The sequence below is a fragment of the Scyliorhinus torazame genome, chromosome 4 (genome assembly GCF_047496885.1).
Source record: "Scyliorhinus torazame isolate Kashiwa2021f chromosome 4, sScyTor2.1, whole genome shotgun sequence".
In the NCBI taxonomy this organism is placed as follows: domain Eukaryota; kingdom Metazoa; phylum Chordata; class Chondrichthyes; order Carcharhiniformes; family Scyliorhinidae; genus Scyliorhinus; species Scyliorhinus torazame.
Window position 1 is genome coordinate 355,099,163 of NC_092710.1, and position 25,299 is coordinate 355,124,461.

The window sequence follows — 25,299 nt, forward strand, 5'->3', positions numbered from 1 at the left end:
CTCTTGCGCTCTTTCAAATCTCAGGTTCCGCTCGCGCTCTTTCAAATCTCAGGCTCCGCTCGCGCTCTTTCACGTCTCAGGCTCCGCTCGCGCTCATTCACGTCTCAGGCTCCGCTCGCGCTCTTTCAAATCTCAGGCTCCGCTCGCGCTCTTTCAAATCTCCGGCACCTCTTGCGCTCTTTCAAATCTCCGTCTCCGCTCGCGGTCTTTCAAATCTCCAGCTCCTCTTGCGCTCTTTCAAATCTCAGGCTCAGCTCGCGCTCTTTCAAATCTCAGGCTCCGCTCGCGCTCTTTCACGTCTCAGGCTCCGCTCGCGCTCTTTCAAATCTCAGGCTCCTCTCGCGCTCTTTCACGTCTCAGGCTCCGCTCGCGCTCTTTCAAATCTCAGGCTCCGCTCGCGCTCTTTCAAATCTCCGGCTCCGCTCGCGCTCTTTCAAATCTCAGGCTCCGCTCGCGCACTTTCAAATCTCCAGCTCCTCTTGCGCTCTTTCAAATCTCAGGGTCCGCTCGCGCTCTTTCAAATCTCAGGCTCCGCTCGCGCTCTTTCACGTCTCAGGCTCCGCTCGCGCTCTTTCAAATCTCAGGCTCCGCTCGCGCTCTTTCAAATCTCCGTCTCCCTGCTTGCGCTCTTTCAAATCTCCGTCTCCGCTCACGGTCTATCAAATCTCCAGCTCCTCTTGCGCTCTTTCAAATCTCAGGCTCCGCTCGCGCTCTTTCAAATCTCAGGCTCCGCTCGCGCTCTTTCACGTCTCAGGATCCGCTCGCGCTCTTTCAAAACTCCGTCTCCGCTCGCGCTCTTTCAAATCTCCGTCTCCGCTCGCGCTCTTTCAAATCTCCGGCTCCTCTTGCGCTCTTTCAAATCTCCATCTCCGCTCGCGGTCTTTCAAATCTCCAGCTCCTCTTGCGCTCTTTCACGTCTCAGGCTCCGCTCGCGCTCTTTCAAATCTCAGGCTCCGCTTGTGCTCTTTCAAATCTCCGGCTCCTCTTGCGCTCTTTCAAATCTCCGTCTCCGCTCGCGGTCTTTCAAATCTCCAGCTCCTCTTGCGCTCTTTCAAATCTCAGGCTCCGCTCGCGCTCTTTCAAATCTCAGGCTCCGCTCGCGCTCTTTCACGTCTCAGGATCCGGTCGCGCTCTTTCAAAACTCCGTCTCCGCTCGCGCTCTTTCAAATCTCCGTCTCCGCTCGCGCTCTTTCAAATCTCCGGCTCCTCTTGCGCTCTTTCAAATCTCAGGCTCCGCTCGCGCTCTTTTAAATCTCCGGCTCCTCTTGCGGTCTTTCAAATCTCCGGCTCCTCTTGCGCTCTTTCAAATCTCCGTCTCCGCTCGCGCTCTTTCAAATCTCCGGCTCCTCTTGCGCTCTTTCAAATCTCCGTCTCCGCTCGCGGTCTTTCAAATCTCAGGCTCCGCTCGCGCTCTTTCAAATCTCAGGCTCCGCTCGCGCTCTTTCAAATCTCAGGCTCCTCTCGCGCTGTTTCAAATCTCCAGCTCCTCTTGCGCTCTTTCAAATCTCAGGCTCCGCTCGCGCTCTTTCAAATCTCAGGCTCCGCACGCGCTCTTTCACGTCTCAGGCTCCGCTCGCGCTCTTTCAGATCTCAGGCTCCGCTCGCGCTCTTTCAAATCTCCATCTCCGCTCGCGCTCTTTCAAATCTCCGTCTCCGCTCGCACTCTTTCAAATCTCCGGCTCCTCTTGCGCTCTTTCAAATCTCCGTCTCCGCTCGCGGTCTTTCAAATCTCAGGCTCCGCTCGCGCTCTTTCACGTCTCAGGCTCCGCTCGCGCTCTTTCAAATCTGAGGCTCCACTCGCGCTCTTTCAAATCTCAGGCTCCGCTCGCGCTCTTTCAAATCTCCGGCTCCTCTTGCGCTCTTTCAAATCTCCGGCTCCTCTTGCGCTCTTTCAAATCTCCGTCTCCGCTCGCGGTCTTTCAAATCTCAGGCTCCGCTGGCGCTCTTTCAAATCTCAGGCTCCGCTGGCGCTCTTTCACGTCTCAGGCTCCGCTCGCGCTCTTTCAAATCTCAGGCTCCGCTCGCGCTCTTTCAAATCTCCGTCTCCGCTCGCGCTCTTTCAAATCTCCGGCTCCCCTTGCGCTCTTTCAAATCTCCGTCTCCCCTCGCGGTCTTTCAAATCTCTGGCTCCGCTCGCGCTCGTTCAAATCTCCAGCTCCTCTTGCGCTCTTTCAAATCTCAGGCTCCGCTCGCGCTCTTTCACGTCTCCGTCTCTGCTCGCGCTCTTTCAAATCTCCGTCTCCGCTCGCGCTCTTTCAAATCTCCAGCTCCTCTTGCGCTCTTTCAAATCACCGTCTCCGCTCGCGGTCTTTCAAATCTCCAGCTCCTCTTGCACTCTTTCACGTCTCAGGCTCCGCTCGCGCTCTTTCAAATCTCAGGCTCCGCTTGTGCTCTTTCAAATCTCCGGCTCCTCTTGCGCTCTTTCAAATCTCCGTCTCCGCTCGCGGTCTTTCAAATCTCCAGCTCCTCTTGCGCTCTTTCAAATCTCAGGCTCCGCTCGCGCTCTTTCAAATTTCAGGCTCCGCTCGCGCTCTTTCACGTCTCAGGCTCCGCTCGCGCTCTTTCAAATCTCAGGCTCCGCTCGCGCTCTTTTAAATCTCAGGCTCCGCTCGCGCTCTTTCAAATCTCCGGCTCCTCTTGCGCTCTTTCAAATCTCCGTCTCCGCTCGCGGTCTTTCAAATCTCCAGCTCCTCTCGCGCTCTTTCAAATCTCAGGCTCCGCTCGCGCTCTTTCACGTCTCAGGCTCCGCTCGCGCTCTTTCAAATCTCAGGCTCCGCTCGCGCTCTTTCAAATCTCAGGCTCCGCTCGCGCTCTTTTAAATCTCCGGCTCCTCTCCCGCGCTTTGAAATCTCCGGCTCCTCTCCTGCTCTTTTAAATCTCCGGCTCGTCTCCCGCTCTTTTTAATCTCCGGCTCTTCTCCCGCTCTTTTAAATCTCCGGCTCCTCTCCCGCTCTTTGAAATCTCCGGCTCCTCTCCCGCTCTTTTAATTCTCCGGCTCCTCTCCCGCTCTTTTAAAACACCGGCTCCTCTCCCGCTCTTTTAAACCTCCGGCTCCTCTCCCGTTCTTTTAAATCTCCGGCTCCTCTCCCGCTCTTTTAAATCTCCGGCTCCTCTCACACTCTTTTAAATCTCCGGCTCCTCTCACGCTCTTTTAAATCTCCGGCTCGTCTCCCGCTCTTTTAAATCTCCGGCTCGTCTCCCGCTCTTTTAAATCTCCGGCTCCTCTCCCGCGCTTTGAAATCTCCGGCTCCTCTCCTGCTCATTTCAATCTCCGGCTCCTCTCCCGCGCTTTTAAACCTCCGGCTCCTCGCCTGCTTTTTTAAATCACCGGCTCCTCTCCCGCTATTTAAAATCTCTGGCTCCTCTCGGGCTCTTTTAAATCTCCGGCTCTTCCTGCTCTTTTAAATCTCCGGCTCCTCCCACGCTCCTTTCAATCTCCAGCTCCTCCCGCTCCTTTAAATCTCCGGCTCCTCCTGCTCTTTTAAATCTCCGGCTCGCACTCTTTTAAATCTCCGGCTCCTCTCACGCTCTTTCAAATCTATGACTCCTCTCGCGCTCTTTCAAAATCTCCGGCTCCTCTGCGCTCTTTCAAATCTCCGGCTCCTCTGCGCTCTTTCAAATCTCCGGCCCCTCTCCCGCGCTTTCAAATCTCCGGCTCCTCTCGCGCTTTTCAAATCTCCGGCTCCTCTCGCGCTTTTCAAATCTCCAGGTCTGCTCGCGCTTTTCAAATCTCCGGCTCCTCTTGCGCTCTTTCAAATCTCAGGCTCCGCTCGCGGTCTTTCAAATCTCCGTCTCCGCTCGCGGTCTTTCAAATCTCTGGTTCCGCTCGCGCTCGTTCAAATCTCCAGCTCCTCTTGCGCTCTTTCAAATCTCAGGCTCGGCTCGCGCTCTTTCAAATCTCCGGCTCCTCTTGCGCTCTTTCAAATCTCCGTCTCCGCTCGCGCTCTTTCAAATCTCCGGCTCCTCTTGCGCTCTTTCAAATCTCCGTCTCCGCTCGCGGTCTTTCAAATCTCAGGCTCCGCTCGCGCTCTTTCACGTCTCAGGCTCCGCTCGCGCTCTTTCAAATCTCAGGCTCCACTCGCGCTCTTTCAAATCTCAGGCTCCGCTCGCGCTCTTTCAAATCTCCGGTTCCTCTTGCGTTCTTTCAAATCTCCGGCTCCTCTTGCGCTCATTCAAATCTCCGTCTCCGCTCGCGCTCTTTCAAATTTCCGGCTCCTCTTGCGCTCTTTCAAATCTCCGTCTCCGCTCGCGGTCTTTCAAATCTCCAGCTCCTCTTGCGCTCTTTCAAATCTCAGGCTCCGCTCGCGCTCTTTCACGTCTCAGGCTCCGCTCGCGCTCTTTCAAATCTCAGGCTCCGCTCGCGCTCTTTCAAATCTCAGGCTCCGCTCGCGCTCTTTCACGTCTCAGGCTCCGCTCGCGCTCTTTCAAATCTCAGGCTCCACTCGCGCTCTTTCAAATCTCAGGCTCCGCTCGCGCTCTTTCAAATCTCCGGCTCCTCTTGCGCTCTTTCAAATCTCCGTCTCCCCTCGCGGTCTTTCAAATCTCTGGCTCCGCTCGCGCTCGTTCAAATCTCCAGCTCCTCTTGCGCTCTTTCAAATCTCAGGCTCCGCTCGCTCTCTTTCACGTCTCAGGCTCCGCTCGCGCTCTTTCAAATCTCCGTCTCCGCTTGCGCTCTTTCAAATCTCCGGCTCCTCTTGCGCTCTTTCAAATCTCCGTCTCCGCTCGCGGTCTTTCAAATCTCCAGTTCCTCTTGCGCTCTTTCACGTCTCAGGCTCCGCTCGCGCTCTTTCAAATCTCACGCTCCGCTTGTGCTCTTTCAAATCTCCGGCTCCTCTTTCGCTCTTTCAAATCTCCGTCTCCGCTCGCGGTCTTTCAAATCTCCAGCTCCTCTTGCGCTCATTCAAATCTCAGGCTCCGCTCGCGCTCTTTCAAATTTCAGGCTCCTCTCGCGCTCTTTCACGTCTCAGGCTCCGCTCGCGCTCTTTCAAATCTCAGGCTCCGCATGCGCTCTTTCAAATCTCAGGCTCCGCTCGCGCTCTTTCAAATCTCCGGCTCCTCTTGCGCTCTTTCAAATCTCCGTCTCCGCTCGCGGTCTTTCAAATCTCCATCTCCTCTTGCGCTCTTTCAAATCTCAGGCTCCGCTCGCGCTCTTTCAAATCTCAGGCTCCGCTCGCGCTCTTTCACGTCTCAGGCTCCGCTCGCGCTCTTTCAAATCTCAGGCTCCACTCGCGCTCTTTCAAATCTCAGGCTCCGCTCGCGTTCTTTCAAATCTCCGGCTCCTCTTGCGCTCTTTCAAATCTCCGTCTCCGCTCGCGGTCTTTCAAATCTCTGGCTTCGCTCGCGCTCGTTCAAATCTCCAGCTCCTCTTGCGCTCTTTCAAATCTCCGGCTCCTCTCACACTCTTTTAAATCTCCGGCTCCTCTCACACTCTTTTAAATCTCCGGCTCCTCTCACGCTCTTTATATCTCCGGCTCGTCTCCCGCTCTTTTAAATCTCCGGCTCGTCTCCCGCTCTTTTAAATCTCCGGCTCCTCTCCCGCACTTTGAAATCTCCGGCTCCTCTCCTGCTCTTTTAAATCTCCGGCTCGTCTCCCGCTCTTTTAAATCTCCGGCTCCTCTCCCGCTCTTTGAAATCTCGGGCTCCTCTCCCGCTCTTTTAATTCTCCGGCTACTCTCCCGTTCTTTTAAATCTCCGGCTCCTCTCCGCTCTTTTAAATCTCCGGCTCCTCTCCCGCTCTTTTAAATCTCCGGCTCCTCTCCCGTTCTTTTAAATCTCCGGCTCCTCTCCCGCTCTTTTAATTCTCCATCTCCGCTCGCGGTCTTTCAAATCTCTGGCTCCGCTCGTTCAAATCTCAGGTTCCGCTCGCGCTCTTTCACGTCTCAGGCTCCGCTCGCGCTCTTTCAAATCTCCGTCTCCGCTCGCGCTCTTTCAAATCTCCGGCTCCTCTTGCGCTCTTTCAAATCTCCGTCTCCGCTCGCGGTCTTTCAAATCTCCAGCTCCTCTTGCGCTCTTTCACGTCTCAGGCTCCGCTCGCGCTCTTTCAAATCTCAGGCTCCGCTTGTGCTCTTTCAAATCTCCGGCTCCTCTTGCGCTCTTTCAAATCTCCGTCTCCGCTCGCAGTCTTTCAAATCTCCAGCTCCTCTTGCGCTCTTTCAAATCTCAGGCTCCGCTCGCGCTCTTTCAAATCTCCGGCTCTTCTTGCGCTCTTTCAAATCTCCGTCTCCGCTCGCGCTCTTTCAAATCTCCGGCTCCTCTTGCGCTCTTTCAAACCTCCGTCTCCGCTCGCGGTCTTTCAGATCTCTGGCTCTGCTCGCGCTCGTTCAAATCTCCAGCTCCTCTTGCGCTCTTTCAAATCTCAGGTTCCGCTCGCGCTCTTTCACGTCTCAGGCTCCGCTCGCGCTCTTTCAAATCTCCGTCTCCGCTCGCGCTCTTTCAAATCTCCGGCTCCTCTTGCGCTTTTTCAAATCTCCGTCTCCGCTCGCGGTCTTTCAAATCTCCAGCTCCTCTTGCGCTCTTTCACGTCTCAGGCTCCGCTCGCGCTCTTTCAAATCTCAGGCTCCGCTTGTGCTCTTTCAAATCTCCGGCTCCTCTTGCGCTCTTTCAAATCTCCGTCTCCGCTCGCAGTCTTTCAAATCTCCAGCTCCTCTTGCGCTGTTTCAAATCTCAGGCTCCGCTCGCGCTCTTTCAAATCTCCGGCTCTTCTTGCGCTCTTTCAAATCTCCGTCTCCGTTCGCGCTCTTTCAAATCTCCGGCTCCTCTTGCGCTCTTTCAAACCTCCGTCTCCGCTCGCGGTCTTTCAAATCTCTGGCTCCGCTCGCGCTCGTTCAAATCTCCAGCTCCTCTTGCGCTCTTTCAAATCTCAGGCTCCGCTCGCGCTCTTTCACGTCTCAGGCTCCGCTCGCGCTCTTTCAAATCTCAGGCTCCGCTCGCGCTCTTTCAAATCTCCGGCTCCTCTTGCGCTCTTTCAAATCTCCGTCTCCGCTCGCGGTGTTTCAAATCTCCAGCTCCTCTTGCGCTCTTTCAAATCTCAGGCTCCGCTCGCGCTCTTTCAAATCTCAGGCTCCGCTCGCGCTCTTTCACGTCTCAGGCTCCGCTCGCGCTCTTTCAAATCTCCGGCACCTCTTGCGCTCTTTCAAATCTCCGTCTCCGCTCGCGGTCTTTCAAATCTCCAGCTCCTCTTGCGCTCTTTCAAATCTCAGGCTCCGCTCGCGCTCTTTCAAATCTCAGGCTCCGCTCGCGCTCTTTCACGTCTCAGGCTCCGCTCGCGCTCTTTCAAATCTCAGGCTCCTCTCGCGCTCTTTCACGTCTCAGGCTCCGCTCGCGCTCTTTCAAATCTCCAGCTCCGCTCGCGCTCTTTCAAATCTCCGTCTCCGCTCGCGCTCTTTCACGTCTCAGGCTCCGCTCGCGCTCTTTCAAATCTCAGGCTCCGCTCGCGCTCTTTCAAATCTCAGGCTCCGCTCGCGCACTTTCAAATCTCCAGCTCCTCTTGCGCTCTTTCAAATCTCAGGGTCCGCTCGCGCTCTTTCAAATCTCAGGCTCCGCTCGCGCTTTTTCAAATCTCAGGCTCCGCTCGCGCTCTTTCAAATCTCCGTCTCCGCTCGCGCTCTTTCAAATCTCCGTCTCCGCTCGCGGTCTTTCAAATTTCCAGCTCCTCTTGCGCTCTTTCAAATCTCAGGCTCCGCTCGCGCTCTTTCAAATCTCAGGCTCCGCTCGCGCTCTTTCACGTCTCAGGATCCGCTCGCGCTCTTTCAAAACTCCGTCTCCGCTCGCGCTCTTTCAAATCTCCGTCTCCGCTCGCGCTCTTTCAAATCTCCGACTCCTCTTGCGCTCTTTCAAATCTCCATCTCCGCTCGCGGTCTTTCAAATCTCTGGCTCCGCTCGCGCTCGTTCAAATCTCCAGCTCCTCTTGCGCTCTTTCAAATCTCCGGCTCCTCTCCCGCTCTTTTAATTCTCCGGCTACTCTCCCGTTCTTTTAAATCTCCGGCTCCTCTCCGCTCTTTTAAATCTCCGGCTCCTCTCCCGCTCTTTTAAATCTCCGGCTCCTCTCCCGTTCTTTTAAATCTCCGGCTCCTCTCCCGCTCTTTTAAATCTCCGGCTCCTCTCACACTCTTTTAAATCTCCGGCTCCTCTCACGCTCTTTTAAATCTCCGGCTCGTCTCCCGCTCTTTTAAATCTCCGGCTCGTCTCCCGCTCTTTTAAATCTCCGGCTCCTCTCCCGCGCTTTGAAATCTCCGGCTCCTCTCCTGCTCATTTCAATCTCCGGCTCCTCTGCCGCGCTTTTAAACCTGCGGCTCCTCGTCTGCTTTTTTAAATCACCGGCTCCTCTCCCGCTATTTAAAATCTCAGGCTCCTCTCGGGCTCTTTTAAATCTCCGGCTCTTCCTGCTCTTTTAAATCTCCGGCTCCTCCCACGCTCTTTTCAATCTCCAGCTCCTCCCGCTCCTTTAAATCTCCGGCTCCTCCTGCTCTTTTAAATCTCCGGCTCGCACTCTTTCAAATCTCCGGCTCCTCTCACGCTCTTTCAAATCTATGACTCCTCTCGCGCTCTTTCAAATCTCCGGCTCCTCTGCGCTCTTTCAAATCTCCGGCTCCTCCTGCTCTTTTAAATCTCCGGCTCGCACTCTTTTAAATCTCCGGCCCCTCTCCCGCGCGTTCAAATCTCCGGCTCCTCTCGCGCTTTTCAAATCTCCGGGTCCGCTCGCGCTTTTCAAATCTCCGGCTCCTCTTGCGCTCTTTCAAATCTCAGGCTCCGCTCGCGGTCTTTCAAATCTCCGTCTCCGCTCGCGGTCTTTCAAATCTCTGGTTCCGCTCGCGCTCGTTCAAATCTCCAGCTCCTCTTGCGCTCTTTCAAATCTCAGGCTCCGCTCGCGCTCTTTCAAATCTCCGGCTCTTCTTGCGCTCTTTCAAATCTCCGTCTCCGCTCGCGCTCTTTCAAATCTCCGGCTCCTCTTGCGCTCTTTCAAACCTCCGTCTCCACTCGCGGTCTTTCAAATCTCTGGCTCCGCTCGCGCTCGTTCAAATCTCCAGCTCCTCTTGCGCTCTTTCAAATCTCAGGCTCCGCTCGCGCTCTTTCACGTCTCAGGCTCCTCTCCCGCTATTTAAAATCTCAGGCTCCTCTCGGGCTCTTTTAAATCTCCGGCTCTTCCTGCTCTTTTAAATCTCCGGCTCCTCCCACGCTCTTTTCAATCTCCAGCTCCTCCCGCTCCTTTAAATCTCCGGCTCCTCCTGCTCTTTCAAATCTCCAGCTCCTCTTGCGCTCTTTCAAATCTCAAGCTCCGCTCGCGCTCTTTCAAATCTCCGTCTCCGCTCGCGCTCTTTCAAATCTCCGTCTCCGCTCGCGGTCCTTCAAATCTCCAGCTCCTCTTGCGCTCTTTCAAATCTCAGGCTCCGCTCGCGCTCTTTCAAATCTCAGGCTCCGCTCGCGCTCTTTCACGTCTCAGGATCCGCTCGCGCTCGTTCAAATCTCCGTCTCCGCTCGCGCTCTTTCAAATCTCCGTCTCCGCTCGCGCTCTTTCAAATCTCCGGCTCCTCTTGCGCTCTTTCAAATCTCCGTCTCCGCTCGCGGTCTTTCAAATCTCTGGCTCCGCTCGCGCTCGTTCAAATCTCCAGCTCCGCTCGCGCTCGTTCAAATCTCCAGCTCCTCTTGCGCTCTTTCAAATCTCAGGTTCCGCTCGCGCTCTTTCACGTCTCAGGCTCCGCTCGCGCTCTTTCAAATCTCCGTCTCCGCTCGCGCTCTTTCAAATCTCCGGCTCCTCTTGCGCTCTTTCAAATCTCCGTCTCCGCTCGCGGTCTTTCAAATCTCCAGCTCCTCTTGCGCTCTTTCACGTCTCAGGCTCCGCACGCGCTCTTTCACGTCTCAGGCTCCGCTCGCGCTCTTTCAAATCTCAGGCTCCGCTCGCGCTCTTTCAAATCCGCACGCGCTCTTTCACGTCTCAGGTTCCGCTCGCGCTCTTTCAAATCTCAGGTTCCGCTCGCGCTCTTTCAAATCTCAGGCTCCGCTCGCGCTCTTTCAAATCTCCGTCTCCGCTCGCGGTCCTTCAAATCTCCAGCTCCTCTTGCGCTCTTTCAAATCTCAGGCTCCGCTCGCGCTCTTTCAAATCTCAGGCTCCGCTCGCGCTCTTTCACGTCTCAGGATCTGCTCGCGCTCTTTCAAATCTCCGTCTCCGCTCGCGCTCTTTCAAATCTCCGTCTCCGCTCGCGCTCTTTCAAATCTCCGGCTCCTCTTGCGCTCTTTCAAATCTCCGTCTCCGCTCGCGGTCTTTCAAATCTCTGGCTCCGCTCGCGCTCGTTCAAATCTCCAGCTCCTCTTGCGCTCTTTCAAATCTCAGGTTCCGCTCGCGCTCTTTCACGTCTCCGTCTCCGCTCGCGCTCTTTCAAATCTCCGGCTCCGCTCGCGCTCTTTCAAATCTCCGGCTCCTCTTGCGCTCTTTCAAATCTCCGTCTCCGCTCGCGGTCTTTCAAATCTCCAGCTCCTCTTGCGCTCTTTCAAATCTCAGGCTCCGCACGCGCTCTTTCACGTCTCAGGCTCCGCTCGCGCTCTTTCAAATCTCAGGCTCCGCTCGCGCTCTTTCAAGTCTCCGCTCGCGCTCTTTCAAATCTCCGTCTCCGCTCGCGGTCCTTCAAATCTCCAGCTCCTCTTGCGCTCTTTCAAATCTCAGGCTCCGCTCGCGCTCTTTCAAATCTCAGGCTCCGCTCGCGCTCTTTCACGTCTCAGGATCCGCTCGCGCTCTTTCAAACCTCCGTCTCCGCTCGCGCTCTTTCAAATCTCCGTCTCCGCTCGCGCTCTTTCAAATCTCCGGCTCCTCTTGCGCTCTTTCAAATCTCCGTCTCCGCTCGCGGTCTTTCAAATCTCTGGCTCCGCTCGCGCTCGTTCAAATCTCCGTCTCCGCTCGCGGTCTTTCAAATCTCCAGCTCCTCTTGCGCTCTTTCAAATCTCAGGCTCCGCTCGCGCTCTTTCAAATCTCAGGCTCCGCTCGCGCTCTTTCACGTCTCAGGATCCGCTCGCGCTCTTTCAAAACTCCGTCTCCGCTCGCGCTCTTTCAAATCTCTGTCTCCGCTCGCGCTCTTTCAAATCTCCGGCTCCTCTTGCGCTCTTTCAAATCTCCATCTCCGCTCGCGGTCTTTCAAATCTCTGGCTCCGCTCGCGCTCGTTCAAATCTCCAGCTCCTCTTGCGCTCTTTCAAATCCCAGGTTCCGCTCGCGCTCTTTCACGTCTCAGGCTCCGCTCGCGCTCTTTCAAATCTCCGTCTCCGCTCGCGCTCTTTCAAATCTCCGGCTTCTCTTGCGCTCTTTCAAATCTCCGTCTCCGCTCGCGGTCTTTCAAATCTCCAGCTCCTCTTGCGCTCTTTCACGTCTCAGGCTCCGCTCGCGCTCTTTCAAATCTCAGGCTCCGCTTGTGCTCTTTCAAATCTCCGGCTCCTCTTGCGCTCTTTCAAATCTCCGACTCCGCTCGCAGTCTTTCAAATCTCCAGCTCCTCTTGCGCTCTTTCAAATCTCAGGCTCCGCTCGCGCTCTTTCAAATTTCAGGCTCCGCTCGCGCTCTTTCACCGCTCAGGCTCCGCTCGCGCTCTTTCAAATCTCAGGCTCCGCTCGCGCTCTTTCAAATCTCAGGCTCCGCTCGCGCTCTTTCAAATCTCAGGCTCCGCTCGCGCTCTTTTAAATCTCCGGCTCCTCTTGCGCTCTTTCAAATCTCCGGCTCCTCTTGCGCTCTTTCAAATCTCCGTCTCCGCTCGCGCTCTTTCAAATCTCCGGCTCCTCTTGCGCTCTTTCAAATCTCCGTCTCCGCTCGCGGTCTTTCAAATCTCAGGCTCCGCTCGCGCTCTTTCACGTCTCAGGCTCCGCTCGCGCTCATTCACGTCTCAGGTTCCGCTCGCGCTCTTTCAAATCTCAGGCTCCGCTTGCGCTCTTTCAAATCTCCGGCTCCTCTTGCGCTCTTTCAAATCTCCGTCTCCGCTCGCGGTCTTTCAAATCTCCAGCTCCTCTTGCGCTCTTTCAAATCTCAGGCTCAGCTCGCGCTCTTTCAAATCTCAGGCTCCGCTCGCGCTCTTTCACGTCTCAGGCTCCGCTCGCGCTCTTTCAAATCTCAGGCTCCGCTCGCGCTCTTTCACGTCTCAGGCTCCGCTCGCGCTCTTTCAAATCTCAGGCTCCGCTCGCGCTCTTTCAAATCTCCGTCTCCGCTCGCGCTCTTTCACGTCTCAGGCTCCGCTCGCGCTCTTTCAAATCTCAGGCTCCGCTCGTGCTCTTTCAAATCTCAGGCTCCTCTCGCGCTCTTTCAAATCTCCAGCTCCTCTTGCGCTCTTTCAAATCTCAGGCTCCGCTCGCGCTCTTTCAAATCTGAGGCTCCGCAAGCGCCCTTTCACGTCTCAGGCTCCGCTCGCGCTCTTTCAAATCTCAAGCTCCGCTCGCGCTCTTTCAAATCTCCGTCTCCGCTCGCGCTCTTTCAAATCTCCGTCTCCGCTCGCGGTCCTTCAAATCTCCAGCTCCTCTTGCGCTCTTTCAAATCTCAGGCTCCGCTCGCGCTCTTTCAAATCTCAGGCTCCGCTCGCGCTCTTTCACGTCTCAGGATCCGCTCGCGCTCGTTCAAATCTCCGTCTCCGCTCGCGCTCTTTCAAATCTCCGTCTCCGCTCGCGCTCTTTCAAATCTCCGGCTCCTCTTGCGCTCTTTCAAATCTCCGTCTCCGCTCGCGGTCTTTCAAATCTCTGGCTCCGCTCGCGCTCGTTCAAATCTCCAGCTCCGCTCGCGCTCGTTCAAATCTCCAGCTCCTCTTGCGCTCTTTCAAATCTCAGGTTCCGCTCGCGCTCTTTCACGTCTCAGGCTCCGCTCGCGCTCTTTCAAATCTCCGTCTCCGCTCGCGCTCTTTCAAATCACCGGCTCCTCTTGCGCTCTTTCAAATCTCCGTCTCCGCTCGCGGTCTTTCAAATCTCCAGCTCCTCTTGCGCTCTTTCACGTCTCAGGCTCCGCACGCGCTCTTTCACGTCTCAGGCTCCGCTCGCGCTCTTTCAAATCTCAGGCTCCGCTCGCGCTCTTTCAAATCCGCACGCGCTCTTTCACGTCTCAGGCTCCGCTCGCGCTCTTTCAAATCTCAGGCTCCGCTCGCGCTCTTTCAAATCTCAGGCTCCGCTCGCGCTCTTTCAAATCTCCGTCTCCGCTCGCGGTCCTTCAAATCTCCAGCTCCTCTTGCGCTCTTTCAAATCTCAGGCTCCGCGCGCGCTCTTTCAAATCTCAGGCTCCGCTCGCGCTCTTTCACGTCTCAGGATCTGCTCGCGCTCTTTCAAATCTCCGTCTCCGCTCGCGCTCTTTCAAATATCCGTTTCCGCTCGCGCTCTTTCAAATCTCCGGCTCCTCTTGCGCTCTTTCAAATCTCCGTCTCCGCTCGCGGTCTTTCAAATCTCTGGCTCCGCTCGCGCTCGTTCAAATCTCCAGCTCCTCTTGCGCTCTTTCAAATCTCAGGTTCCGCTCGCGCTCTTTCACGTCTCCGTCTCCGCTCGCGCTCTTTCAAATCTCCGGCTCCGCTCGCGCTCTTTCAAATCTCCGGCTCCTCTTGCGCTCTTTCAAATCTCCGTCTCCGCTCGCGGTCTTTCAAATCTCCAGCTCCTCTTGCGCTCTTTCAAATCTCAGGCTCCGCACGCGCTCTTTCACGTCTCAGGCTCCGCTCGCGCTCTTTCAAATCTCAGGCTCCGCTCGCGCTCTTTCAAGTCTCCGCTCGCGCTCTTTCAAATCTCCGTCTCCGCTCGCGGTCCTTCAAATCTCCAGCTCCTCTTGCGCTCTTTCAAATCTCAGGCTCCGCTCGCGCTCTTTCAAATCTCAGGCTCCGCTCGCGCTCTTTCACGTCTCAGGATCCGCTCGCGCTCTTTCAAATCTCCGTCTCCGCTCGCGCTCTTTCAAATCTCCGTCTCCGCTCGCGCTCTTTCAAATCTCCGGCTCCTCTTGCGCTCTTTCAAATCTCCGTCTCCGCTCGCGGTCTTTCAAATCTCTGGCTCCGCTCGCGCTCGTTCAAATCTCCAGCTCCTCTTGCGCTCTTTCAAATCTCAGGTTCCGCTCGCGCTCTTTCACGTCTCAGGCTCCGCTCGCGCTCTTTCAAATCTCCGTCTCCGCTCGCGCTCTTTCAAATCTCCGGCTCCTCTTGCGCTCTTTCAAATCTCCGTCTCCGCTCGCGGTCTTTCAAATCTCCAGCTCCTCTTGCGCTCTTTCACGTCTCAGGCTCCGCTCGCGCTCTTTCAAATCTCAGGCTCCGCTCGTGCTCTTTCAAATCTCCGGCTCCTCTTGCGCTCTTTCAAATCTCCGTCTCCGCTCGCGGTCTTTCAAATCTCCAGCTCCTCTTGCGCTCTTTCAAATCTCCGGCTCCTCTTGCGCTCTTTCAAATCTCCGTCTCCGCTCGCAGTCTTTCAAATCTCCAGCTCCTCTTGCGCTCTTTCAAATCTCAGGCTCCGCTCGCGCTCTTTCAAATCTCAGGCTCCGCTCGCGCTCTTTCAAATCTCCGGCTCCTCTTGCGCTCTTTCAAATCTCCGTCTCCGCTCGCGGTCTTTCAAATCTCTGGCTCCGCTCGCGCTCGTTCAAATCTCCAGCTCCTCTTGCGCTCTTTCAAATCTCAGGCTCCGCTCGCGCTCTTTCAAATCTCCGTCTCCGCTCGCGCTCTTTCAAATCTCCGGCTCCTCTTGCGCTCTTTCAAATCTCTGTCTCCGCTCGCGGTCTTTCAAATCTCCAGCTCCTCTTGCGCTCTTTCACGTCTCAGGCTCCGCTCGCGCTCTTTCAAATCTCAGGCTCCGCTTGTGCTCTTTCAAATCTCCGGCTCCTCTTGCGCTCTTTCAAATCTCCGTCTCCGCTCGCCGTCTTTCAAATCTCCAGCTCCTCTTGCGCTCTTTCAAATCTCAGGCTCCGCTCGCGCTCTTTCAAATCCGCACGCGCTCTTTCACGTCTCAGGCTCCGCTCGCGCTCTTTCAAATCTCAGGCTCCGCTCGCGCTCTTTCAAATCTCAGGCTCCGCTCGCGCTCTTTCAAATCTCCGTCTCCGCTCGCGGTCCTTCAAATCTCCAGCTCCTCTTGCGCTCTTTCAAATCTCAGGCTCCGCGCGCGCTCTTTCAAATCTCAGGCTCCGCTCGCGCTCTTTCACGTCTCAGGATCTGCTCGCGCTCTTTCAAATCTCCGTCTCCGCTCGCGCTCTTTCAAATATCCGTTTCCGCTCGCGCTCTTTCAAATCTCCGGCTCCTCTTGCGCTCTTTCAAATCTCCGTCTCCGCTCGCGGTCTTTCAAATCTCTGGCTCCGCTCGCGCTCGTTCAAATCTCCAGCTCCTCTTGCGCTCTTTCAAATCTCAGGTTCCGCTCGCGCTCTTTCACGTCTCCGTCTCCGCTCGCGCTCTTTCAAATCTCCGGCTCCGCTCGCGCTCTTTCAAATCTCCGGCTCCTCTTGCGCTCTTTCAAATCTCCGTCTCCGCTCGCGGTCTTTCAAATCTCCAGCTCCTCTTGCGCTCTTTCAAATCTCAGGCTCCGCACGCGCTCTTTCACGTCTCAGGCTCCGCTCGCGCTCTTTCAAATCTCAGGCTCCGCTCGCGCTCTTTCAAGTCTCCGCTCGCGCTCTTTCAAATCTCCGTCTCCGCTCGCGGTCCTTCAAATCTCCAGCTCCTCTTGCGCTCTTTCAAATCTCAGGCTCCGCTCGCGCTCTTTCAAATCTCAGGCTCCGCTCGCGCTCTTTCACGTCTCAGGATCCGCTCGCGCTCTTTCAAATCTCCGTCTCCGCTCGCGCTCTTTCAAATCTCCGTCTCCGCTCGCGCTCTTTCAAATCTCCGGCTCCTCTTGCGCTCTTTCAAATCTCCGTCTCCGCTCGCGGTCTTTCAAATCTCTGGCTCCGCTCGCGCTCGTTCAAATCTCCAGCTCCTCTTGCGCTCTTTCAAATCTCAGGTTCCGCTCGCGCTCTTTCACGTCTCAGGCTCCGCTCGCGCTCTTTCAAATCTCCGTCTCCGCTCGCGCTCTTTCAAATCTCCGGCTCCTCTTGCGCTCTTTCAAATCTCCGTCTCCGCTCGCGGTCTTTCAAATCTCCAGCTCCTCTTGCGCTCTTTCACGTCTCAGGCTCCGCTCGCGCTCTTTCAAATCTCAGGCTCCGCTCGTGCTCTTTCAAATCTCCGGCTCCTCTTGCGCTCTTTCAAATCTCCGTCTCCGCTCGCGGTCTTTCAAATCTCCAGCTCCTCTTGCGCTCTTTCAAATCTCCGGCTCCTCTTGCGCTCTTTCAAATCTCCGTCTCCGCTCGCAGTCTTTCAAATCTCCAGCTCCTCTTGCGCTCTTTCAAATCTCAGGCTCCGCTCGCGCTCTTTCAAATCTCAGGCTCCGCTCGCGCTCTTTCAAATCTCCGGCTCCTCTTGCGCTCTTTCAAATCTCCGTCTCCGCTCGCGGTCTTTCAAATCTCTGGCTCCGCTCGCGCTCGTTCAAATCTCCAGCTCCTCTTGCGCTCTTTCAAATCTCAGGCTCCGCTCGCGCTCTTTCAAATCTCCGTCTCCGCTCGCGCTCTTTCAAATCTCCGGCTCCTCTTGCGCTCTTTCAAATCTCTGTCTCCGCTCGCGGTCTTTCAAATCTCCAGCTCCTCTTGCGCTCTTTCACGTCTCAGGCTCCGCTCGCGCTCTTTCAAATCTCAGGCTCCGCTTGTGCTCTTTCAAATCTCCGGCTCCTCTTGCGCTCTTTCAAATCTCCGTCTCCGCTCGCCGTCTTTCAAATCTCCAGCTCCTCTTGCGCTCTTTCAAATCTCAGGCTCCGCTCGCGCTCTTTCAAATCTCCGGCTCCTCTTGCGCTCTTTCAAATCTCCGTCTCCGCTCGCGGTCTTTCAAATCTCTGGCTCCGCTCGCGCTCGTTCAAATCTCCAGCTCCTCTTGCGCTCTTTCAAATCTCAGGCTCCGCTCGCGCTCTTTCACGTCTCAGGCTCCGCTCGCGCTCTTTCAAATCTCAGGCTCCGCTCGCGCTCTTTCAAATCTCAGGCTCCACTCGCGCTCTTTCAAATCTCCGGCTCCTCTTGCGCTCTTTCAAATCTCCGTCTCCGCTCGCGGTCTTTCAAATCTCCAGCTCCTCTTGCGCTCTTTCAAATCTCAGGCTCCGCTCGCGCTCTTTCAAATCTCCGTCTCCGCTCGCGCTCTTTCACGTCTCAGGCTCCGCTCGTGCTCTTTCAAATCTCCATCTCCGCTCGCGCTCTTTCAAATCTCAGGCTCCGCTCGCGCTCTTTCAAATCTCAGGCTCCGCTCGCGCTCTTTCACGTCTCAGGCTCCGCTCGCGCTCTTTCAAATCTCAGGCTCCGCTAGCGCTCTTTCAAATCTCAGGCTCCGCTCGCGCTCTTTCAAATCTCCGGCTCCTCTTGCGCTCTTTCAAATCTCCGTCTCCGCTCGCGGTCTTTCAAATCTCTGGCTCCGCTCGCGCTCGTTCAAATCTCCAGCTCCTCTTGCGCTCTTTCAAATCTGAGGCTCCGCTCGCGCTCTTTCAAATCTCCGTCTCCGCTCGCGCTCTTTCAAATCTCCGGCTCCTCTTGCGCTCTTTCAAATCTCTGTCTCCGCTCGCGGTCTTTCAAATCTCCAGCTCCTCTTGCGCTCTTTCACGTCTCAGGCTCCGCTCGCGCTCTTTCAAATCTCAGGCTCCGCTTGTGCTCTTTCAAATCTCAAGCTCCGCTCGCGCTCTTTCAAATCTCCGTCTCCGCTCGCGGTCCTTCAAATCTCCAGCTCCTCTTGCGCTCTTTCAAATCTCAGGCTCCGCTCGCGCTCTTTCAAATCTCAGGCTCCGCTCGCGCTCTTTCACGTCTCAGGATCCGCTCGCGCTCGTTCAAATCTCCGTCTCCGCTCGCGCTCTTTCAAATCTCCGTCTCCGCTCGCGCTCTTTCAAATCTCCGGCTCCTCTTGCGCTCTTTCAAATCTCCGTCTTCGCTCGCGGTCTTTCAAATCTCTGGCTCCGCTCGCGCTCGTTCAAATCTCCAGCTCCGCTCGCGCTCGTTCAAATCTCCAGCTCCTCTTGCGCTCTTTCAAATCTCAGGTTCCGCTCGCGCTCTTTCACGTCTCAGGCTCCGCTCGCGCTCTTTCAAATCTCCGTCTCCGCTCGCGCTCTTTCAAATCTCCGGCTCCTCTTGCGCTCTTTCAAATCTCCGTCTCCGCTCGCGGTCTTTCAAATCTCCAGCTCCTCTTGCGCTCTTTCACGTCTCAGGCTCCGCACGCGCTCTTTCACGTCTCAGGCTCCGCTCGCGCTCTTTCAAATCTCAGGCTCCGCTCGCGCTCTTTCAAATCCGCACGCGCTCTTTCACGTCTCAGGCTCCGCTCGCGCTCTTTCAAATCTCAGGCTCCGCTCGCGCTCTTTCAAATCTCAGGCTCCGCTCGCGCTCTTTCAAATCTCCGTCTCCGCTCGCGGTCCTTCAAATCTCCAGCTCCTCTTGCGCTCTTTCAAATCTCAGGCTCCGCGCGCGCTCTTTCAAATCTCAGGCTCCGCTCGCGCTCTTTCACGTCTCAGGATCTGCTCGCGCTCTTTCAAATCTCCGTCTCCGCTCGCGCTCTTTCAAATCTCCGTCTCCGCTCGCGCTCTTTCAAATCTCCGGCTCCTCTTGCGCTCTTTCAAATCTCCGTCTCCGCTCGCGGTCTTTCAAATCTCTGGCTCCGCTCACGCTCGTTCAAATCTCCAGCTCCTCTTGCGCTCTTTCAAATCTCAGGTTCCGCTCGCGCTCTTTCACGTCTCCGTCTCCGCTCGCGCTCTTTCAAATCTCCGGCTCCGCTCGCGCTCTTTCAAATCTCCGGCTCCTCTTGCGCTCTTTCAAATCTCCGTCTCCGCTCGCGGTCTTTCAAATCTCCAGCTCCTCTTGCGCTCTTTCAAATCTCAGGCTAGGCACGCGCTCTTTCACGTCTCAGGCTCCGCTCGCGCTCTTTCAAATCTCAGGCTCCGCTCGCGCTCTTTCAAGTCTCCGCTCGCGCTCTTTCAAATCTCCGTCTCCGCTCGCGGTCCTTCAAATCTCCAGCTCCTCTTGCGCTCTTTCAAATCTCAGGCTCCGCTCGCGCTCTTTCAAATCTCAGGCTCCGCTCGCGCTCTTTCACGTCTCAGGATCCGCTCGCGCTCTTTCAAATCTCCGTCTCCGCTCGCGCTCTTTCAAATCTCCGTCTCCGCTCGCGCTCTTTCAAATCTCCGGCTCCTCTTGCGCTCTTTCAAATCTCCGTCTCCGCTCGCGGTCTTTCAAATCTCTGGCTCCGCTCGCGCTCGTTCAAATCTCCAGCTCCTCTTGCGCTCTTTCAAATCTCAGGCTCCGCTCGCGCTCTTTCAAATCTCCGGCTTCTCTTGCGCTCTTTCAAATCTCCGTCTCCGCTCGCGGTCTTTCAAATCTCCAGCTCCTCTTGCGCTCTTTCACGTCTCAGGCTCCGCTCGCGCTCTTTCAAATCTCAGGCTCCGCTTGTGCTCTTTCAAATCTCCGGCTCCTCTTGCGCTCTTTCAAATCTCCGACTCCGCTCGCAGTCTTTCAAATCTCCAGCTCCTCTTGCGCTCTTTCAAATCTCAGGCTCCGCTCGCGCTCTTTCAAATTTCAGGCTCCGCTCGCGCTCTTTCACCGCTCAGGCTCCGCTCGCGCTCTTTCAAATCTCAGGCTCCGCTCGCGCTCTTTCAAATCTCAGGCTCCGCTCGCGCTCTTTCAAATCTCAGGCTCCGCTCGCGCTCTTTTAAATCTCCGGCTCCTCTTGCGCTCTTTCAAATCTCCGGCTCCTCTTGCGCTCTTTCAAATCTCCGTCTCCGCTCGCGCTCTTTCAAATCTCCGGCTCCTCTTGCGCTCTTTCAAATCTCCGTCTCCGCTCGCGGTCTTTCAAATCTCAGGCTCCGCTCGCGCTCTTTCACGTCTCAGGCTCCGCTCGCGCTCATTCACGTCTCAGGTTCCGCTCGCGCTCTTTCAAATCTCAGGCTCCGCTTGCGCTCTTTCAAATCTCCGGCTCCTCTTGCGCTCTTTCAAATCTCCGTCTCCGCTCGCGGTCTTTCAAATCTCCAGCTCCTCTTGCGCTCTTTCAAATCTCAGGCTCAGCTCGCGCTCTTTCAAATCTCAGGCTCCGCTCGCGCTCTTTCACGTCTCAGGCTCCGCTCGCGCTCTTTCAAATCTCAGGCTCCGCTCGCGCTCTTTCACGTCTCAGGCTCCGCTCGCGCTCTTTCAAATCTCAGGCTCCGCTCGCGCTCTTTCAAATCTCCGTCTCCGCTCGCGCTCTTTCACGTCTCAGGCTCCGCTCGCGCTCTTTCAAATCTCAGGCTCCGCTCGTGCTCTTTCAAATCTCAGGCTCCTCTCGCGCTCTTTCAAATCTCCAGCTCCTCTTGCGCTCTTTCAAATCTCAGGCTCCGCTCGCGCTCTTTCAAATCTGAGGCTCCGCAAGCGCCCTTTCACGTCTCAGGCTCCGCTCGCGCTCTTTCAAATCTCAAGCTCCGCTCGCGCTCTTTCAAATCTCCGTCTCCGCTCGCGCTCTTTCAAATCTCCGTCTCCGCTCGCGGTCCTTCAAATCTCCAGCTCCTCTTGCGCTCTTTCAAATCTCAGGCTCCGCTCGCGCTCTTTCAAATCTCAGGCTCCGCTCGCGCTCTTTCACGTCTCAGGATCCGCTCGCGCTCGTTCAAATCTCCGTCTCCGCTCGCGCTCTTTCAAATCTCCGTCTCCGCTCGCGCTCTTTCAAATCTCCGGCTCCTCTTGCGCTCTTTCAAATCTCCGTCTCCGCTCGCGGTCTTTCAAATCTCTGGCTCCGCTCGCGCTCGTTCAAATCTCCAGCTCCGCTCGCGCTCGTTCAAATCTCCAGCTCCTCTTGCGCTCTTTCAAATCTCAGGTTCCGCTCGCGCTCTTTCACGTCTCAGGCTCCGCTCGCGCTCTTTCAAATCTCCGTCTCCGCTCGCGCTCTTTCAAATCACCGGCTCCTCTTGCGCTCTTTCAAATCTCCGTCTCCGCTCGCGGTCTTTCAAATCTCCAGCTCCTCTTGCGCTCTTTCACGTCTCAGGCTCCGCACGCGCTCTTTCACGTCTCAGGCTCCGCTCGCGCTCTTTCAAATCTCAGGCTCCGCTCGCGCTCTTTCAAATCCGCACGCGCTCTTTCACGTCTCAGGCTCCGCTCGCGCTCTTTCAAATCTCAGGCTCCGCTCGCGCTCTTTCAAATCTCAGGCTCCGCTCGCGCTCTTTCAGATCTCCGTCTCCGCTCGCGGTCCTTCAAATCTCCAGCTCCTCTTGCGCTCTTTCAAATCTCAGGCTCCGCGCGCGCTCTTTCAAATCTCAGGCTCCGCTCGCGCTCTTTCACGTCTCAGGATCTGCTCGCGCTCTTTCAAATCTCCGTCTCCGCTCGCGCTCTTTCAAATATCCGTTTCCGCTCGCGCTCTTTCAAATCTCCGGCTCCTCTTGCGCTCTTTCAAATCTCCGTCTCCGCTCGCGGTCTTTCAAATCTCTGGCTCCGCTCGCGCTCGTTCAAATCTCCAGCTCCTCTTGCGCTCTTTCAAATCTCAGGTTCCGCTCGCGCTCTTTCACGTCTCCGTCTCCGCTCGCGCTCTTTCAAATCTCCGGCTCCGCTCGCGCTCTTTCAAATCTCCGGCTCCTCTTGCGCTCTTTCAAATCTCCGTCTCCGCTCGCGGTCTTTCAAATCTCCAGCTCCTCTTGCGCTCTTTCAAATCTCAGGCTCCGCACGCGCTCTTTCACGTCTCAGGCTCCGCTCGCGCTCTTTCAAATCTCAGGCTCCGCTCGCGCTCTTTCAAGTCTCCGCTCGCGCTCTTTCAAATCTCCGTCTCCGCTCGCGGTCCTTCAAATCTCCAGCTCCTCTTGCGCTCTTTCAAATCTCAGGCTCCGCTCGCGCTCTTTCAAATCTCAGGCTCCGCTCGCGCTCTTTCACGTCTCAGGATCCGCTCGCGCTCTTTCAAATCTCCGTCTCCGCTCGCGCTCTTTCAAATCTCCGTCTCCGCTCGCGCTCTTTCAAATCTCCGGCTCCTCTTGCGCTCTTTCAAATCTCCGTCTCCGCTCGCGGTCTTTCAAATCTCTGGCTCCGCTCGCGCTCGTTCAAATCTCCAGCTCCTCTTGCGCTCTTTCAAATCTCAGGTTCCGCTCGCGCTCTTTCACGTCTCAGGCTCCGCTCGCGCTCTTTCAAATCTCCGTCTCCGCTCGCGCTCTTTCAAATCTCCGGCTCCTCTTGCGCTCTTTCAAATCTCCGTCTCCGCTCGCGGTCTTTCAAATCTCCAGCTCCTCTTGCGCTCTTTCACGTCTCAGGCTCCGCTCGCGCTCTTTCAAATCTCAGGCTCCGCTCGTGCTCTTTCAAATCTCCGGCTCCTCTTGCGCTCTTTCAAATCTCCGTCTCCGCTCGCGGTCTTTCAAATCTCCAGCTCCTCTTGCGCTCTTTCAAATCTCCGGCTCCTCTTGCGCTCTTTCAAATCTCCGTCTCCGCTCGCAGTCTTTCAAATCTCCAGCTCCTCTTGCGCTCTTTCAAATCTCAGGCTCCGCTCGCGCTCTTTCAAATCTCAGGCTCCGCTCGCGCTCTTTCAAATCTCCGGCTCCTCTTGCGCTCTTTCAAATCTCCGTCTCCGCTCGCGGTCTTTCAAATCTCTGGCTCCGCTCGCGCTCGTTCAAATCTCCAGCTCCTCTTGCGCTCTTTCAAATCTCAGGCTCCGCTCGCGCTCTTTCAAATCTCCGTCTCCGCTCGCGCTCTTTCAAATCTCCGGCTCCTCTTGCGCTCTTTCAAATCTCTGTCTCCGCTCGCGGTCTTTCAAATCTCCAGCTCCTCTTGCGCTCTTTCACGTCTCAGGCTCCGCTCGCGCTCTTTCAAATCTCAGGCTCCGCTTGTGCTCTTTCAAATCTCCGGCTCCTCTTGCGCTCTTTCAAATCTCCGTCTCCGCTCGCCGTCTTTCAAATCTCCAGCTCCTCTTGCGCTCTTTCAAATCTCAGGCTCCGCTCGCGCTCTTTCAAATCTCCGGCTCCTCTTGCGCTCTTTCAAATCTCCGTCTCCGCTCGCGGTCTTTCAAATCTCTGGCTCCGCTCGCGCTCGTTCAAATCTCCAGCTCCTCTTGCGCTCTTTCAAATCTCAGGCTCCGCTCGCGCTCTTTCACGTCTCAGGCTCCGCTCGCGCTCTTTCAAATCTCAGGCTCCGCTCGCGCTCTTTCAAATCTCAGGCTCCACTCGCGCTCTTTCAAATCTCCGGCTCCTCTTGCGCTCTTTCAAATCTCCGTCTCCGCTCGCGGTCTTTCAAATCTCCAGCTCCTCTTGCGCTCTTTCAAATCTCAGGCTCCGCTCGCGCTCTTTCAAATCTCCGTCTCCGCTCGCGCTCTTTCACGTCTCAGGCTCCGCTCGTGCTCTTTCAAATCTCCATCTCCGCTCGCGCTCTTTCAAATCTCAGGCTCCGCTCGCGCTCTTTCAAATCTCAGGCTCCGCTCGCGCTCTTTCACGTCTCAGGCTCCGCTCGCGCTCTTTCAAATCTCAGGCTCCGCTAGCGCTCTTTCAAATCTCAGGCTCCGCTCGCGCTCTTTCAAATCTCCGGCTCCTCTTGCGCTCTTTCAAATCTCCGTCTCCGCTCGCGGTCTTTCAAATCTCTGGCTCCGCTCGCGCTCGTTCAAATCTCCAGCTCCTCTTGCGCTCTTTCAAATCTGAGGCTCCGCTCGCGCTCTTTCAAATCTCCGTCTCCGCTCGCGCTCTTTCAAATCTCCGGCTCCTCTTGCGCTCTTTCAAATCTCTGTCTCCGCTCGCGGTCTTTCAAATCTCCAGCTCCTCTTGCGCTCTTTCACGTCTCAGGCTCCGCTCGCGCTCTTTCAAATCTCAGGCTCCGCTTGTGCTCTTTCAAATCTCAAGCTCCGCTCGCGCTCTTTCAAATCTCCGTCTCCGCTCGCGGTCCTTCAAATCTCCAGCTCCTCTTGCGCTCTTTCAAATCTCAGGCTCCGCTCGCGCTCTTTCAAATCTCAGGCTCCGCTCGCGCTCTTTCACGTCTCAGGATCCGCTCGCGCTCGTTCAAATCTCCGTCTCCGCTCGCGCTCTTTCAAATCTCCGTCTCCGCTCGCGCTCTTTCAAATCTCCGGCTCCTCTTGCGCTCTTTCAAATCTCCGTCTCCGCTCGCGGTCTTTCAAATCTCTGGCTCCGCTCGCGCTCGTTCAAATCTCCAGCTCCGCTCGCGCTCGTTCAAATCTCCAGCTCCTCTTGCGCTCTTTCAAATCTCAGGTTCCGCTCGCGCTCTTTCACGTCTCAGGCTCCGCTCGCGCTCTTTCAAATCTCCGTCTCCGCTCGCGCTCTTTCAAATCTCCGGCTCCTCTTGCGCTCTTTCAAATCTCCGTCTCCGCTCGCGGTCTTTCAAATCTCCAGCTCCTCTTGCGCTCTTTCACGTCTCAGGCTCCGCACGCGCTCTTTCACGTCTCAGGCTCCGCTCGCGCTCTTTCAAATCTCAGGCTCCGCTCGCGCTCTTTCAAATCCGCACGCGCTCTTTCACGTCTCAGGCTCCGCTCGCGCTCTTTCAAATCTCAGGCTCCGCTCGCGCTCTTTCAAATCTCAGGCTCCGCTCGCGCTCTTTCAAATCTCCGTCTCCGCTCGCGGTCCTTCAAATCTCCAGCTCCTCTTGCGCTCTTTCAAATCTCAGGCTCCGCGCGCGCTCTTTCAAATCTCAGGCTCCGCTCGCGCTCTTTCACGTCTCAGGATCTGCTCGCGCTCTTTCAAATCTCCGTCTCCGCTCGCGCTCTTTCAAATCTCCGTCTCCGCTCGCGCTCTTTCAAATCTCCGGCTCCTCTTGCGCTCTTTCAAATCTCCGTCTCCGCTCGCGGTCTTTCAAATCTCTGGCTCCGCTCACGCTCGTTCAAATCTCCAGCTCCTCTTGCGCTCTTTCAAATCTCAGGTTCCGCTCGCGCTCTTTCACGTCTCCGTCTCCGCTCGCGCTCTTTCAAATCTCCGGCTCCGCTCGCGCTCTTTCAAATCTCCGGCTCCTCTTGCGCTCTTTCAAATCTCCGTCTCCGCTCGCGGTCTTTCAAATCTCCAGCTCCTCTTGCGCTCTTTCAAATCTCAGGCTAGGCACGCGCTCTTTCACGTCTCAGGCTCCGCTCGCGCTCTTTCAAATCTCAGGCTCCGCTCGCGCTCTTTCAAGTCTCCGCTCGCGCTCTTTCAAATCTCCGTCTCCGCTCGCGGTCCTTCAAATCTCCAGCTCCTCTTGCGCTCTTTCAAATCTCAGGCTCCGCTCGCGCTCTTTCAAATCTCAGGCTCCGCTCGCGCTCTTTCACGTCTCAGGATCCGCTCGCGCTCTTTCAAATCTCCGTCTCCGCTCGCGCTCTTTCAAATCTCCGTCTCCGCTCGCGCTCTTTCAAATCTCCGGCTCCTCTTGCGCTCTTTCAAATCTCCGTCTCCGCTCGCG

The 25,299-nt window shown here is 56.0% G+C and overlaps 1 protein-coding gene across 4 annotated transcripts in view; it reads left to right on the forward strand.

Moving 5' to 3' along the window:
* Positions 1-25,299, forward strand: part of abcc10 (ATP-binding cassette, sub-family C (CFTR/MRP), member 10) — a 712,922-nt gene that overhangs the window by 184,202 nt on the left and 503,421 nt on the right. The gene's annotated exons all lie outside the window — the stretch shown is intronic.